This window comes from Syzygium oleosum, unplaced genomic scaffold, assembly GCF_021117445.2.
Source record: "Syzygium oleosum isolate NSW1041296 unplaced genomic scaffold, Sole_v2.1 Sole_v2.01, whole genome shotgun sequence".
NCBI classification, from domain to species: domain Eukaryota; kingdom Viridiplantae; phylum Streptophyta; class Magnoliopsida; order Myrtales; family Myrtaceae; genus Syzygium; species Syzygium oleosum.
The window spans coordinates 19,430,187-19,448,056 of record NW_026607485.1 but is presented as its reverse complement, the minus strand read 5'-3'; positions in this window follow the sequence as shown (position 1 = coordinate 19,448,056).

Genomic DNA, 17,870 nt, shown 5'->3' with positions numbered 1-17,870 from the left:
ATTTCCAATTGCGTATATCTGTTTCTTTATTTTTCCCGTTTGTCGAGAGACTATGACATGCTTCGCCATATTTAGGAGAAAAGATCGGAAAGGCTCCAAAGTGGTACATCGAACCTCCTTATTGCAATTGCGGTCAAAAACAAATGGGACCGTCCGTAAGACGACGGCGAAAAGCAAAAGAAGAAAATAATTGCAAAAAGCTTTTTACTTTATGCACCACTTTTTCTTTTTTATTATTTGGTCAAGTACAACTTCATCTTGAAAAGCTCCTTTATTTGTTTTTTCGGGTTTTCGTAGCCAATTTTCCATCATCATAGCAAATCCTCTCATGACTAATCCGGACGTAATCTACTTGTGGAAGCAAAATATATATATATAGACATACATACCTCGAAATTAATCTATTATACGATGAAATAATTACCCTAATTTCATTCTTCATTCTTTCGCAAAATACCCATGATACTTTAATTTTTTGAAAAATTCATCAAATGCATAAGCTAACAAATTTGGTATAAGAAGAGCCACATGTTAAGCTCTACATATCGATTTAATTCAGGAAATTCGTAAAGTTCGACTCCCCTTCTCTCTTCTGAAATTTGATCTATTGCTTATATAGTTTCTAACAACCTCATTCTCTTTTGTATCAACTATGTTACGTCACATCAATTTCACTTTTTCGAACTTGCGTACTTCTATTTTCATGCATGGATTCAAATCTCTTTTGCTTCGACTTTTTCATCATTTACTATGTTTAGAAAATGAAGGAACTAGAGGATTGGAAATTTAGATGGGAAATGGCGAAAATTTTGAAATTACGCGAGAGTAGGGGGGGGGGGGGAGGGTAAATTTAAATTCTACAATGTTTACTTTACTCTTCTTTCCTTCCCCTCCTTTCAATTAAAGTCGGGAAGAATTCTGGTTTCATTCCATCATCAAGAAGGGATAAGGTTTGGCAAAAGACAACCCTAACAATGTGTGGACAATGCGTGTCAAATAAAATTATGGAGCTTTTAGATGGTGAAAGACCCTTTTGGATTGAAGGAAAGTTGACCGTTAAAGAGTTGACTTTACCTTTTCTTTTCCCTAAACACAAACTCCATTTTACAGGTTGAGAAAATGACACAAATAGTCCCTGAACTTTGACCCAATATGCAATGTCATTTCTAAACTATTTATTTATTCAATATGGTCCATGAACTTTAGCTCAACATACAGTGTCATCTTTGAAATTTCAATTTTTTAATGTGGTCATTGAAATTTTGGTACATATTCAATTTTAGTCCCTGGACTATATGACAATGTTTAGTGAATATTTTGATATAGTTTGGGGACTAGATTAAACATTTACTAAAAGTTTATGGACCGCATTGAACAAAGTAAAAGTTCAGAAATGACATTACACATTTAATTAAAGTTTATGAATCATTTGTGTAATTACTCCTTACAAGTTTTGTAGCCATTGAACACATTTGCTTTCTAGAGTAGTTTCAAATTCGGGTAATCGGTAATTAGTGGGTTTCGCATAGAGAGTTAGTGGCGGACGTAGAAACTTAAGGTTATGGGCGAGAGATTAAACAAATAAAATGCAATCTCCAAACTGAGGAGTCTAGATAGAAAAAATTATATATGAAATTCCACAATTTACGGTCCAAATAAAAAAAATTATGACATTTGTAAGGTGACTTTTATTAAATGCGAAACGCCTAAAACCATTTTGATGACTTATAGACTCATATGTAATTTTTTCATAATTTATTCAGTCTTAACTTACTTTCTCAATTACTAAAGTTTTGGACATATTGTCATAAGTAAAAGTAAAAGGGCGTCAGATATTGCTATGAGTATTAATGCGTAGTTTCGTCAGACAAGAGATACGCATGCGGCTTCTGCAAGATGAGCATCGATTAAATTACAAGACTTATCGGCCGTCTAGTGCACCCTACTCACTTAGGGCGCGCATGAAATCATTTCTGTTTCTCTATTTTTCTATTTTTCTGTTCCCAGAAACATGTTTGGAACAGAAATCCGTTTGGTAACGCAATTTCATTTTTTTATTTCTGGAACAAATTTATATTCCAGAAATAGGTTTGGAACATAAATTAGAAGTAAAAAAAAAATTTACTTTTCTATTTCTAAAACAAAAATGAGAAATAAAAACTCTTATTATCGCTCGCCCTCACTACTAGCCGGCCACCTCTTTGCCGATCGCTATTGCCGCTGGCCGCCTCCCGCCACTGCCGGCCGCCTCCTGCCATTGGCCGCCGCCGACCGCCTCCTCCCATCGCCACCCTTTGTCGTTCGCCGCCACCCAACGCCGGCCACAAACCGCCCACCGCCGCCTCCCGCCGTCCTTCGCCGCCACTGCCGGCCGACTCCCGTTGCCGCCCGCCGGCCGCCGACCACCGTCCTCCTCCACCCGATGCCGGCCGCCACTTGGCGCGCCCACCTCCCGCCGCCCTCCGCTTCGGACGCCTCCCGCCGCCGGCCACCGACCGCTGTCCTCCGTGCCAGCCGCCATGCTTCACCGCTCAACGCCGGCCGCCCTCCGCCGCCGGCCGCTGTGCTCCGCCGCTGGCTGCCGTGCTCCACCACCCGACACCGGCCATCGCCTGGCGCCAATCGCCTCCCGCCGCCGGCCGCCTCCCGCCACCGGCCACCGTTCTCCGCCACCCACTGTCCTTTGCCGGCCGTCCAGAAGGGAGAAATTTTGTGTCGTTATCAAACGAATTTCTATTTCGGAAATAGAAATTTTGTATCGTTATTAAACACGCATTTTTGCTCAAAAACTCGTCCACGGAATAGAAATAGATTTTTCTTTTTCTGGCCATAAATTGATTTCTAGAACAGAAATGTTACCATGCGCGCCCTTAAAGGGTGCTGCTTCATTTCGAAGGAATTTACGTCGTCACTGGCCGGCCGCTGGAGAAAGTCGGCGTGGCCCTCTTGAGAAAGGACAGTGGGGTACAACTGTACAAAGATGTCACTTTTCAAGGTTATGAGATTGGCTTCTTTGATGCAAATATAACCGTGAAAAGAAGCATTTCGATTTTTATGAGGTGTTTCGAAAACACTCCTCAATAATACCTTGCACTGTAATATGCTTACAGTCGACCTGTCATTTAAAAAGATGCCATAACTTTAAGGGTTAATACCACGAAAAAATTACAAATTGATACACTTATGACAAACAAAGGGTAAATTATAAAATCGGTACATCAGTCAGCTGTCACGTGTCATTTAACAAAGTAATTTGACAGTAAAATTTAACGTAAATAAACTGAGGGTAAATTTATCAAAGGTGTACCAGTTTAGGGTTTTTTGTGGTTAAAAAATTAGTTTGGGGTAAAATTGTTATAAGTGTACCAGTTTGGGGTTTTTCATGATATTAACCCTAACTTTAAACCTTTATGTTCCAAACACAGCATCACATCATGGCTACACTCAAATTACAATTACATACTAAAAGGACTCTAATTTAGTTTGACCAAAATGAGCCAACAGTAAGTGCTGATGCTGAAAAACAAAGGCAGGAGAGCAAATAGGAACTGTTGCCCCTAAAAAAAAACAAAGAAAAAGAAAAATCAAGTAGGCTCATTGGCCCATGTGTTAATTGGGCTGGACGCCCAACTTTCCCAGCCCAAGAAATAATTTTTGCCCTTTTTATTTCTTTCATTATTTGTTGGGAAAATTTCAAATCAGTACCCAAAGTGAGCTCATTTTCTCAAAAAGGGGTCCAAAGTGGACATAATGCCAAATAAGGGCCTAAAGTACCCAATCAGTCTCAAATAGGGGTCCGAAGTGCCCAATTAGTCTCAAGTAAAAGCGTGAGTTCGCCGGCCGATCAAATGCTCACCGGCCAGCAAGCACGTCATTGTTCCGGCGACCGGAATAAGGGCAATTTCATCTTTTACTTTTTAAATTTTTTTTTGTTTCTTTTTTCCTTTTTCTATTTTTTCTTTTCCTTTTCCTTTTCCTTTTCTTCTTCTTTTTTTTTTCCTCTTTTCCCTTTCGCCGGCGGAGGTTGCCAGCCTTAGGCGGAGGCTGCCCTCGCCGGCGTCGGGTGAGGGCCGCCCTCACCCGACCCTGGGTCGCCTTCGCCGACAACCTCCGCCGGCCCTAGCTATGGCAGGCGGAGGGAAAAAAAGGAAAAAAATAAGAAGAAGAAGAAGAAAAGGAAAAAGGAAAAGAAAAAACGAAAAAAGGAAAAAAGAAACAAAAAAAATTTTAAAAAGTAAAAGACGAAATTGCCCTTATTTCGATCGCCGGAACAGTGATGTGCTTGCCGGCCGGCGAACATTTGATCGGCCGGCGAACTCAAGCCCTTACTTGAGACTAATTGGGCACTTCGAGCCCCTATTTGAGACTGATTGGGTACTTCAGGCCCTTATTTGGCACTATGTTCACTTTGAACCCTTTTTGAGAAAATGAGCTCACTTTGGGCACTGATTTGAAATTTTCCCTTATTTGTTTTATTAGGATAACGAGTGTTGATTCTTTGGGTGACACTATTTCCACTCTCTAGAAGATTAAATGCACCTCTTTTTTACTAAAAACAAAAATGCCCTCAATCATTCAATTGCAATTTGAAAATGGTGGCCCCAAAATTATTTACTTTCTTGTTTTTTTAGTTTTTATTTTTATTTTTGTGAAGGATCTAGTTGTCATAATTAAGAATATTATATGCTATGTCGTTATTTATTGTGGGTATCCCAGGTATATTAAAGAGGTGTATCAAAAGGCACTATGTTTCTTTTTTTAATTTTAGATTTTACTTATGTAGAAGTCAGCTGTAACATCCTGAATTTCGACCCAATCCCGGGATCAAGGAAATAGATATTATTTCTCATTTTATTTTAGTGAGTCTCGCCCGGAACTGATCACTCTCGGGATACTAACCAAAAGGAAATGGCTAACTAGGAAAATAGTGCGTGGACCAGGGACCCGACCGCGAATCGGGCATCGATTCCGAGAAACGACGAGGAAATATTTTGGACCAATGTGGGCCGATCCTAGGAAAGTGACGGATTTGGTTTGGCTAACGACGTACGATCGGATCGCGGGTGATTCCGCGTGACCGAGAGTACGCGTGGCCAACAAATCCCGAACTTAATCCGAATGATCGCGACCTCCGGAACTAGCGATAATTCCTCGCGTTCTCCCGGTACTCGAGACCGTCACGACTCGAGTAACCCTAGGTCGATACGCGTAACCCCTAAATAGCCGCCCGTTAGTGAGAGACCCTAAAATTGTAATTGAGCAATTTTGATCGCGAAATTGGATCCGGACTTGGACGTCGAATTTCGTGGACGTACGCGACTATTTTGCGAGGACGACGTCATTTTGGTGTGGCCAACTAAATTTGGGATCAGTGCAGTCGAAAAATGGAAATTCGGCCCGGAAACGGAAAATTACGATTTTGCCCCTAAGCCTATTCCTAGTATTTCGAATTTTGGGTTTAATTGGAGGGTATTTTGGGGTTTAAATTTTGGTCTAATCAGCCCCAATAATTCAAAAAATATTGGTCAAGTCTACCCCTCAATTATTGGTGGGAATTGATCTCGACCCTTGAAGTGAAGAGCAAGATAGGCAATAAGGAAAGTTAGCCAATAATTCACTCTCCACTCACTCATTCTCCCTCACTCTTCACCGGCCAACTCCCTCCCCTCTCTCAATCTCGCCTCTCTCTCCCTCGCCTTCCTTCCCCTTCGGCCGTGAGCAGCCGAGCACGCCGGGGACGCCGCCGCTCGCGCCGCCGCACGCCGTGTCGCTCGTCCGCCCGCCTTGCACCACCACCAACCGGTCCGCCCATTTTCTCTCTCTCCCTCTCCATTTCTCCCTTCGGCCGTGTGGAGCAACCGCCGATCAGCTCCCTTGGCCGTGAACCGCCCGTGCGAGCACCGACCGCCGGTCCGCCGCTCAAGCCGCCGCCCGTCTCGCATCACCACCACCACTACCACTCGACCGTCTTGTTTCCTCCATCATTCCGTCCCGCCATCACCACCGACCAGCATCACCCTCTCCCCTTCGCCGTTTGAACCGCCCGTCGTCACCACTGTCGCGGGAGCCGCCGATCGCCGCCGCCGCGAGGTCACCGTGATCCAGCTCAGCCGGCCCGTTTTCCCCTTGCTCAACCTTAATCGGAGCTTAGGAGCCTAAGTGAGTAATTACCCTAAACCCTAATTAGGCTAATTAGCATTTCTAGATAGGTTTAGGTTAATTTAGTGGTTGATTAAGGTGACTTAGGGTTGATTAATGGGCTGTTGATTAGTGGCTGGTTTGGTGATGATTTGGAGAGCCTAATGAAGTATTTTGAGGGTAATTATTGGCCTAGATTGAACTGATTTGGTGGCTGTCCATAATGTGGTTAATTGGGCTAAGTTGGCCAAATTGAGCTTAACCGTATAATTGTCGTGAATGCCTCGTATTATCCTCGTATTGGTTGATGCGTGTTGATTGGTGATTGATATCGTGATGCCATGTCGCGTGGCTAGGGTGGCCGAGAATGAGGAGGCATGATGGGTCGTGCGTATGTGCAATGGTGTCGCTCTAATCGCGTGGATTGGGTGTGCCGGCTTTATGCCATGCGAGTTTGAAATTGAATTGCTTATTTGAACATGCTAGTGTGTTAATTGGGCACGTTATGACTAAATTGAGAATGTTGAATTGTTACTAGAGCACGTCGTGGCATTAGTTGAGCATGACTTGGCATGATTTGATTATGTGCCTATGATTGGAATTGCGTGCTCATTGTGAATTGCATGGTTGCCTTAGTGTCGGACTGCACGGCCATGCATTTCACATGCCGAGTATTGGCTTGAAACGAGACTTGTGCGAGTATGCGTGCCTGACATGAGCATGTGATCACTTAACCGTCCTGATGCGTTTTACGCAGGACGATTCCCGGTTCTACCGGAAGACGGCCAGCCTGATGCGTTTTACGCGGGTTTTGGTCCGTATATGGAGATCGGTGTCGCACCTTATGCGTTTTACGCGGGTTAGAGACACTGGGCCTGATTTGTTTTACGCGGGCGAGGAAGTGCTGGAATTGTTATAGAACTGATGCATTTTACGCGGGTCAGACCTGATGCGTTTTACGCGGGTCGAACTCTTAATGGGAAATTGGCAATGTGCAAGTGTGCATCATAGAGCCGAATCATGAGCATGGACATATTGGTGGCATATGTGTGCAAGCATGTGCATATCGGTGACTCGTGTGTGATACAAGCATTAATGAGCATGAGTATGTGCATGGCGTACGTGTGACTAAGCTTGTTGCGTATGTGCCATTATGGTGATTATATTATGCCTAACCTGTAGGGTCAATTGGGTGCTCGATCTGGGCCCGAGGGCCTAGGTCAATTGATTGTCAATTGTTGCTGGTTATATGTGTTTTGTTTGCCTGTCAAGAGGTGCATGTTAGCCTAGTTTAGGTTTAGGGGGTTTTACTCGCTGAGATTCATTCTCACGGTTGTTAAAACCAACTTTTCAGACCCCTGGCCCTGAAGATGTCTGAGGTACCAATACGTTTTGGGATTCCGTCCCGGATAGACCGGGATGTGACCGAGTACCCCGTAGGGAACGGGGATACGTATATTAGGCATTTTACTACGGTGTGTGTTGACGTGGGTGAGCAGCACTTTCAGTCCCACGAGTATATCGCTTGGTGTTTTAGGGACTATTCCGGGACCTTCGAGCCCCTCTGGACTTTTGATGTCCCGTTCAACGGGCTAGGTGACCTAGATTCCCAGTGTGCCGATGGAGACCTGGCGAGCCCCGAGTACACATCCAAGGGGAGTTCTAGTGCTGACGTCGGACACGGACCTGTTGTCTGGGAGATAGACGAACCAGACCCGATGGACGAGGAGCCGGTGGATTGGGACTTTGACCCGGAGCCGATAGAGTCGGATGAGGAGCCAGAGCCTATAGAGCAGGACCCCGAGCAGGAAGGCGAGCATGAGGAGATGGATTTTGAGGAGGAGCTGGCAGAGTCTGAGTCCGAGCTGGATTCCCTAGACTCCGAGGTTGAGCTGTCTGACAGTTCTTTCGAGTCCTCGGGATCCGACCCGGACTAGGTTCCGTAGGGTTAGCCTTAGCCTCAGTTAGATCGGGCCAGTACCTTTTTGACCGGAGCCCCTTCTAGACTTAGTATCCCTGACCGCCCTGGCCGCTTACCCCTTTTTGTTAGTAGTGGCCGTTGACCCGCTTTTGATGTGTTGTATTTTGGTGTAAATGGATAATGTATATGTTTCCCGATGTTAATGCAAATGTATATTTGTAACCCTGTTGTTTGTTGTTTGTGCTATCCTTGGTCTCGTGTTGTTGATTTGTTCGAGTGATTTAATTGTTGCTTCCGCGTGTGCTTTAATCTCTGCGTTGGGTATTGGGTTGGCGACGCGTCCTGGGACTTCGCACAACAATATCGACCACGGTTGGGATGCTCGCGCGCCGTAGGGTTCGGGGTGTGACATCCCCCGTTGATTTGGTATCAGAGCAAGGTCAGCTCGGTTCGATTTGATCGAAATCTGGAGTGATAAGGAGCGATGACCTTGGGTAGCCAATAGGGAGACCTTGTGTGCTACGTGTACCTCCTGACTGTCTGTGTTTTGATTGAGTGCCTATATGAATTGACCCGTAAAGTGCAGGTGCGACAGGACCTGAGGTAAGTACGTGTATCTCCTTGGATTGAAGTCTTGTGCTGTTGGTGCTTAGCCACATGCTGAGTGATTGATTGCTGTTGTGTTAGTTCCCTGCCTAGGACCTTAGACCGATTTAGCTTGGTTTAGGTCTCTAATTCCTGAATGGAATTATAGCAGGTAGGCGGGTAGTGAGGTCAGTAAAGATGAGAAGAAGAGGAAAGGAAACCCAGAGGCAGCCGAGTGCTATGGGCTAAGAGGCCAGAGATTCTAGAATGGATGAGGTTATTCAGACTCTGCAAGAGATAGGAAACCTGATGGGTAGGCAGGCTCAGGAAAGGGCCGCCAATATTGCCCAGTGCGCTGAGGCGCGGCAAGAATCTGCATCGAAATAGAAATCAAGCCAATCTTGGGCGGGCTCGGGTAGGCCGGGAATAGACGGATGCACCGAGTTGGTAGAGCAGCTTCTTGAAGTTGAAACCACCTAAGTTTAATGGAAGGGGTGACCCCGAGGCTGCACCGCGTTGGGTAGAAGAGTTAGAGAAAGCCTTCGAGGTATTGGGGTGCACCGAGACTGAGAAAGTGACCCATTGATATATCAGTTGTAGGATAACGCGAATGATTGGTGGAAGGCCACTAGAGATAGAGTGTTTCCGGAAGGTACCGCCCAGACTTGGGCCGCGTTTACTGAAAGTTTTTATGGAAAGTATTTCTCGGAGAGTGCACAAGAAAGGAAACTAGCGGAATTTATGCGACTTCGCCAAGGACAGATGACCGTGGACCAGTATGAAGCGGAGTTCGCTAGACTGTCCAAGTTTGCACCTAGAATGGTTGAAAATCCGCAAGATAAGGTTCGGAGATTCCGGGATGGACTGAAGCCGGATCTTCGAAGCCAGATGATTTCGTTGAACATCCGAGACTACGGGGAAATGTATGAGCGGGCCCAAGCCATAGAACGAGATCAGTTGGAAAGGGCAGCCGCTTCTGGGTCGCGGTTCGCTCGGAATAGGGACAACCGTCGTTTCGGGAAGAAGCCGATGGCGGGAAACAGGCGATTCGTCCCACCGGCTAGAAAGAACGTTGGGAAGCCGAGCCACCAACCGAATCAATTTGGAGCTTGTTTTAAATGTGGGAGTTTGGAGCACCAGATCAGGAATTGTCCCCAGCAGCGCTCTTCAGGACTTCAGATGCAACTGCAACAGCCCCGAGTAGGGAACCAAACCGGAAATCTCCCACCGGCTAATCAAGGACGACCGCCTGCGCAAGGACGAGTTTATGCGATAGTGCGAAGAGAGGCGGAGGACACGCCGGGCGTGGTCACAGGTACGATTTCTCTATGCGATCATGCTGCGTATGCATTATTTGACCCGGGGGCGACCCATTCGTTTATATCAGAGCAGTTTGTTAGACTTGTTAGGATTGAGCCTATTATGCTTGAGACTGTGCTATGTGTGATGACCCCATTGAATGATAAGGTGTTAGTGTCGTTATGGTGTCCTAACTGTAAGATAGTTATCGGGGGTAGAGAAGAAAAGATTGACTTAGCAGTGTTGGCCATGTTCGACTTTGATGTGATCATCGGAATGGATTGGCTAGTAAGGCAGAAAGCCGTAATGGATTGTGGCAATAGAGTAATCCAGTTTAACCCGATTGGACAGCCTAGATTTGAATTTCAGGAAAACCGAGGAGGAACCTCAATCCCTTGGATTTCTTCACTCGAGGTGACCAAGTTGTTGGACGAAAGTTGTGAAGGGTATTTGGTGAATGTGGTCGATCCGACAGTGGCGGAACCTAAATTGGAAGAGATACCCGTAGTGTGCGATTTTCCCTAGGTCTTTCCCTAGGAATTGTCGGGTTTGCCACCAGAGCGAGAAGTGGAATTTGTGAAAGAATTGGCCCTAGAAACAGAATCGATCTCAAAGGCGCCGTATCGAATGTCCTTATCAGAATTGAAGGAATTGAAAGTCCAGATGCAGGGATTATTGGACAAGGGTTTTATCCGTCCTAGTGCGTCTCCGTGGGAAGCGCCGGTCCTGTTTGTAAGAAAGAAGGACGGGACATTGAGGTTGTGTATCGACTACCGGCAGTTGAACCAGGTGACAGTTAAGAACAAGTACCCACTGCCGAGGATTGACGACCTGTTTGACCAATTGCAAGGAGCCTCAGTGTTCTCTAAGATTGATCTACGGACCGGATATCATCAGTTAAGGATGAAGAAAGAGGACATACCTAAGACCGCTTTTAGAACGAGGTACGGGCACTATGAGTTCATAGTGATGCCCTTTGGTCTGACCAATGCCCCTGCTGCCTTCATGGACTTAATGAATAGGGTATTCAAGGAGTTCTTGGATCGGTTCGTCATTGTCTTCATTGGCGATATATTAGTATATTCGAAAAGCCCCGAAGAGCATGAGGTACACCTGACCGAAGTACTACGGACCTTAAGAGAACACGCACTCTACGCCAACTTCAGTAAGTGCGAGTTTTGGCTTAGCAGAGTAGCGTTCTTTAGACACATAATTTCGGGAGATGGAATTTCTGTGGACCTGACAAAGATTGAAGCGGTAACTAAGTAGCCAAGGCCGACATCAGTGACGGAGATTCGAAGTTTCTTAGGTTTGGCTAGTTATTATCGACGTTTTGTAGAAGGGTTCTCATCTATAGCCACGCCGTTGACACGGCTGCTTAAGAAGGAAACTAAGTTCGAGTGGGATGAAAAGTGTGAAAGGAGTTTCCAGGAGTTGAAGCATAGACTGACAACCGCCCCGGTATTAACCATTCCGTCCGGACCAGGAGGATTTGAGGTCTATAGTGACGCGTCGTTAAGAGGACTTGGATGTGTATTGATGCAGCACGGAAGGGTAGTCGCATATGTGTCACGCCAGTTAAGACCGCATGAGATGAACTATCCGACGCATGATTTAGAGTTGGCAGCGATCATCTTCGCCCTCAAGATTTGGAGACACTATTTGTGCGGGGAAAAGTTCCAGATTTACACGAATCATCATAGCCTCAAGTACCTATTTTCGCAAAAAGAATTAAATATGAGGCAGCGCCGATGGATGGAACTTCTGAAGGATTACGACTGCGACATCATGTATCATCCCGGGAAAGCGAATCGAGTAGCGGATGCGCTAAGTCGTAAATCGAGTATGGCGCATATGATGGTCAGGGAGTAGACCCTGTTAGAAAGGCTCAGAGACTCAGAGTTTAAGTTCGAAGTGAGCTGGATGTCTAACCTGCTAGCTGCATTGAGAATCGAACCGGAGATCCAAACCAAGGTTAAGGCACTATAGTCTACGGACCAAGAGATACAAAAGATTGTTGGAATGGACGCCGCTACAAGAAAATCGGATTTTCAAGTGGGCGAGGATGGAGTTTTAAAGTTTCAAGGACGACTGTGCGTGCCCGATGATGCGGGACTTAAGGAGGAGATTTTAAGGGAGGCACATCGCAGCAATTATAGTATCCACCCAGGCAGTACAAAGATGTACCAGAATCTGCGGCAGCATTATTGGTGGAATGGATTGAAAAGGGATGTGGCCAAGCATGTGGCGAAATGCCTGATATGTCAGCAAATGAAGGCACAACACTGTAAGCCTGGAGGGTTATTGCGACTATTAGAAATCTCTGAATGGAAATGGGAGCATATCACCATGGATTTCGTCACGGGATTACCAAGGAGCCAGAGAGGACACGATTCTATCTGGGTGATAGTAGATCGACTGACTAAGTCAGCGCACTTCCTGGTGGTGCGAAAGGATTTTGAGTTGGAGAAGTATGCAGAGTTATACGTGCGTCAGATTGTCCAGTTACATGGAGTACCAGTATCGATCACTTCGGACCGTGATCCGAGATTTACGGCCAATTTTTGAAAAAGTCTGCAGACGGCCTTAGGAACAAAGTTGCAATTCAGTACGGCCCATCATCCACAGACGGATGCCAATCAGAAAGGACGATCCAGACCTTGGAGGATATGTTGCGCGCCTGTGTATTGGATTTCCAAGGCAAATGGGAAGAGCAACTACACCTGGTGGAGTTCGCCTATAATAATAGTTATCAGCAAAGCATTCAGATGGCGCCGTTTGAGGCCTTGTATGGCAGAGCGTGTAGGACGCCAGTGTGTTGGGACGAAGTTGGAGAGCGAAGTATCACGGGCCCAGAATTGGTACAGCAGACGGTTGAAGCAGTCGAGATTATTCGGGAAAGGTTAAGGACCGCTTAGAGTCGCCAGAAAAGTTATGCCGATCGGAGACGACGACCCTTGGAGTTTCAAGTTGGAGATCATGTATTTCTCAAGGTGTCGCCTATGAAGGGATTGTCCAGATTTGGCAAGAAAGGAAAGCTGAGCCCAAGGTATGTCGGTCCGTTTGAGATTTTAGAGAAGATCGGAGATATAGCCTACCGACTTGCCTTACCGCCCAACCTGTTGCAAGTACACAACGTGTTCCACGTGTCGATATTGAGAAAGTATGAACCAGACCCGACCCACGTTCTAAGGTACGAGGAAATAGACGTGGACGACAAGGTGTCGTACGTGGAGAGGCCAGTAAGGATTGAAGATAGAAAAAATCGAGTACTACAGAACAAGACGATCCCGATGGTCAAAGTTGTTTGGGAGCACCACGGGACAGAAGGTGCCACCTGGGAAAACGAAGAGGCAATGCGACGTTAGCACCCCCATTTGTTTGAATAGATAGGTTTAGATTGCAAATTTCGAGGACGAAATTTTTGTAAGGGGGGAAGAGTAGTAACATCCTGAATTTCGACCCAATCCCGGGATCAATGAAATAGATATTATTTCTCATTTTATTTTAGTGAGTCTCGCCCGGAACTGATCACTCTCGGGATACTAACCAAAAAGGAATGGCTAACTAGGAAAATGGTGCGTGGACCAGGGACCCGATCGCGAATCGGGCACCGATTCCGAGAAACGACGAGGAAATATTTTGGATCAATGTGGGCCGATCCTAGGAAAGTAACGGATTTGGTTTGGCTAACGACGTACGATCGGATCGCGGGTGATTCCGCATGACCGAGAGTACGCGTGGCCAACAAATCCCGAACTTAATCCGAACGATCGCGACCTCCGGAACTAGCGATAATTCATCGCGTTCTCCCGGTAATCGAGACCGTCACGACTCGAGTAACCCTAGGTCGATACGCGTAACCCCTAAACAACCGCCCGTTAGTGAGAGACCCTAAAATTGTAATTGAGCAACTTGGATCGCGAAATTGGATCCGGACTTGGACGTCGAATTTCGTGGACGTACGCGACTATTTTGCGAGGACGACGTCATTTTGGTGTGGCCAACTAAATTTGGGATCAATACAGTCGAAAAATGGAAATTCGGCCCGGAAACGGAAAATTACGATTTTGCCCCTAAACCTATTCCTAGTATTTCGAATTTTGGGTTTAATTGGAGGGTATTTTGGGGTTTAAATTTTGGTCTAATCAGCCCCAATAATTCAAAAAATATTGGTCAAGTCTACCCCTCAATTATTGGATGAGAATTGATCTCAACCCTTGAAGTGAAGGGCAAGATAGGCAATATGGAAAGTTAGCCACTAATTCACTCTCCACTCACTCTCTCTCCCTCATTCTCCCTCACTCTTCACCGGCCAACTCCCTCCCCTCTCTCAATCTCGCCTCTCTCTCCCTCACCTTCCTTCCCCTTCGGTCGTGAGCAGCTGAGCACGTCGGAGCCGCCGCCACTCGCGCCGCCGCACGCCGTGCCGCTCGTCCGCCCGCCTTGCACCACCACCAACCGGTCCGCCCATTTTCTCTCTCTCCCTCTCCATTTCTCCCTTCGGCCGTGTGAAGCAACCGCCGATCAGCTCGCTTAGCCATGAACCGCCCGTGCGAGCACCGACCGCCGGTCCGCCGCTCAAGCCGCCGCCCGTCTCGCCTCACCACCACCACCACCACCCGACCGTCCTGTTTCCTCCTTCATTCCGTCCCGCCATCACCACCGACCAGCATCATCCTCTCCCCTTCGCCGTTTGAACCGCCCGTCGTCACCACCGTCGCGGGAGCCGCCGATCGCCGCCGCCGCGAGGTCACCGTGATCCAGCTCAGCCGGCCCGTTTTCCCCTTGCTCAACCTTAATCGGAGCTTAGGAGCCTAAGTGAGTAATTACCCTAAATCCTAATTAGGCTAATTAGCATTTCTAGATAGGTTTAGGTTAATTTAGTGGTTGATTAAGGTGACTTAGGGTTGATTAATGGGCTGTTGATTAGTGTCTGGTTTGGTGATGATTTGGAGAGCCTAATGAAGTATTTTGAGGGTAATTATTGGCCTAGATTGAACTGATTTGGTGGCTGTCCATAATGTGGTTAATTGGGCTAAGTTGGCCAAATTGAGCTTAACCGTATAATTGCCGTGAATGCCTCGTATTGTCCTCGTATTGGTTGATGCGTGTTGATTGGTGATTGATATCGTGATGCCATGTCGCGTGCCTAGGGTGGCCGAGAATGAGGAGGCATGATGGGTCGTGTGTATGTGCAATGGTGTCGCTCTAATCGCGTGGATTGGGTGTGCCGGCTTTATGCCATGCAAGTTTGAAATTGAATTGCTTATTTGAACATGCTAGTGTGTTAATTGGGCACGTTATGACTAAATTGAGAATGTTGAATTGTTACTAGAGCACGTCGTGGCATTAGTTGAGCATGACTTGGCATGATTTGATCATGTGCCTATGATTGGAATTGCGTGCTCATTGTGAATTGCATGGTTGCCCTAGTGTCGGACTGCACGGCCATGCATTTCACATGCCGAGTATTGGCTTGAGACGAGACTTGTGCGAGTATGCGTGCCTGACATGAGCATGTGATCACTTAACCATCCTGATGCGTTTTACGCAGGACGATGCCCGGTTCTACCGGAAGACGGCCAGCCTGATGCGTTTTACGCGGGTTTTGGTCCGTATATGGAGATCGGTGTCGCCTGATGCGTTTTACGCGGGCTAGAGACACTGGGAATGATGCGTTTTACGCGGGCTAGGAAGTGTTGGAATTGTTATAGACCTGATGCGTTTTACGCAGGTCAGACCTGATGCGTTTTATGCGGGTCGAACTCTTAATGGGAAATTGGCAATGTGCAAGTGTGCATCATAGAGCCGGATCATGAGCATGGACATATTGGTGGCATATGTGTGCAAGCATGTGCGTATCGGTGACTCGTGTGTGATACAAGCATTAATGAGCATTAGTATGTGCATGGCGTACGTGTGACTAAGCTTGTTGCGTATGTGCCATTATGGTGATTATATTATGCCTAACCTGTAGGGTCAATTGGGTGCTCGATCTGGGCCCGAGGGCCTAGGTTAATTGATTGTCAATTGTTGCTGGTTATATGTGTTTTGTTTGCCTGTCAGGAGGTGCATGTTAGCCTAGTTTAGGTTTAGGGGGTTTTACTCGCTGAGATTCATTCTCACGGTTGTTAAAACCAACTTTTCAGACCCCTGGCCCTGAAGATGTCTGAGGTACCAATACGTTTTGGGATTCTGTCCCGGATAGACCGGGATGTGACCGAGTACCCCATAGGGAACGGGGATACGTATATTAGGCATTTTACTACGGTGTGGGTTGACGTGGGTGAGCAGCACTTTCAGTCCCACGAGTATATCGCTTGGTGTTTTAGGGACTATTCCGGGACCTTCGAGCCCCTCTGGACTTTTGATGTCCCGTTCAACGGGCTAGGTGACCTAGATTCCCAGTGTGCCGATGGAGACCTGGCGAGCCCCGAGTACACATCCAAGGGGAGTTCTAGTGCTGACGTCGAACACGGACCTATTGTCTGAGAGATAGACGAACCAGACCCGATGGACGAGGAGCCGGTGGATTGGGACTCTGACCCGGAGCCGATAAAGTCGGATGAGGAGCTAGAGCCTATAGAGCAGGACCCCGAGCAGGAGAGCGAGCCTGAGGAGATGGATTCTGAGGAGGAGCTGGCAGAGGCCGAGTCCGAGCTGGATTCCCTAGACTTAGAGGTCGAGCTGTCTGACAGTTCTTCCGAGTTCTCGGGATCCGACCCGGACTGGGTTCCGTAGGGTTAGCCTTAGCCTCAGTTAAATCGGGCCAGTACCTTTTTGACCGGAGCCCCTTCTAGGCTTAGTATCCCAGACCGCCCTGGCCGCTTACCCCCTTTTTGTTAGTAGTAGCCGTTGACCCGCTTTTGATGTGTTGTATTTTGGTGTAAATGGATAATGTATATGTTTCCCGATGTTAATGCAAGTGTATATTTGTAACCCTGTTGTTTGTTGTTTGTGCTATCCTTGATCTCGTGTTGTTGATTTGTTCGGGTGATTTAATTGTTGCTTTCGTGTGTGCTTTAATCTCTGCGTTGGGTATTGGGTCGGCGACGCGTCCTGGGACGTCGCACAATAATATCGACCACGGTTGGGATGCTCGCGCACCGTAGGGCTCGGGGCGTGACATTAGTCTTGTCAAAGGGATAAAATTTTAAGAAACGTATTTTTTATTTTCAATGCCGCCAAGCAAATTTGTGAATTAATTGCCAAGTAACATGAACAACTTTTTTTGGTACAATCAAATGTTTTTTCACTTTTATTTTTATTTTATATATCACCATCAAATTCTTTCTTATTAGTTATCTTTATATACACATACATATAATCGTATGATGAAACAAAAATGACTTCTCTTTAAAGATTTTCAATGATAAAATCACAGTTACATTGCCAAAGTAAATCAAAAGTTTCCACAAGATAAGAATTTTTCTTAAATGCTAGTGAAACTTTATCATTTTGGATCGACAAAAATTAATATCGTTCATGTTATGTGGGAAAAGGGCCTAATTCCCTAAAAAACTCCAAACTTTAGTTGTAGTCCCAAATCTGCCCTAAACTTTTTTTTGTCTCATAAAAAACTACAAACTTTCATTTGAAACCCAAATCTGCCCTAGGTTAATTTTCTGTCCAAATGTTAACAAATTTTTTCCAACTTGTCATCCACATGTCATCTTCTTTTTCCACGTAAGCTCGGGTTGACATTTTCTTTCTTTCTTTTTTGTTTTTTCATTCTCTTCTCCCTTTCACTTTCCGCCATGGACAACAAGAGCACCATCATGAACACAGAGGAAGGCCAGGTGCTGCCACACGCCGGTCATCGCCGTAACAGCTTGAGTGCGCGTTGCCACGACTTCCTTGTCACCTCGTCGTTGTTGTAAGCCCATATGCTTCCATTAGCCGAGCCTCCACCCCCTCTAGTTGT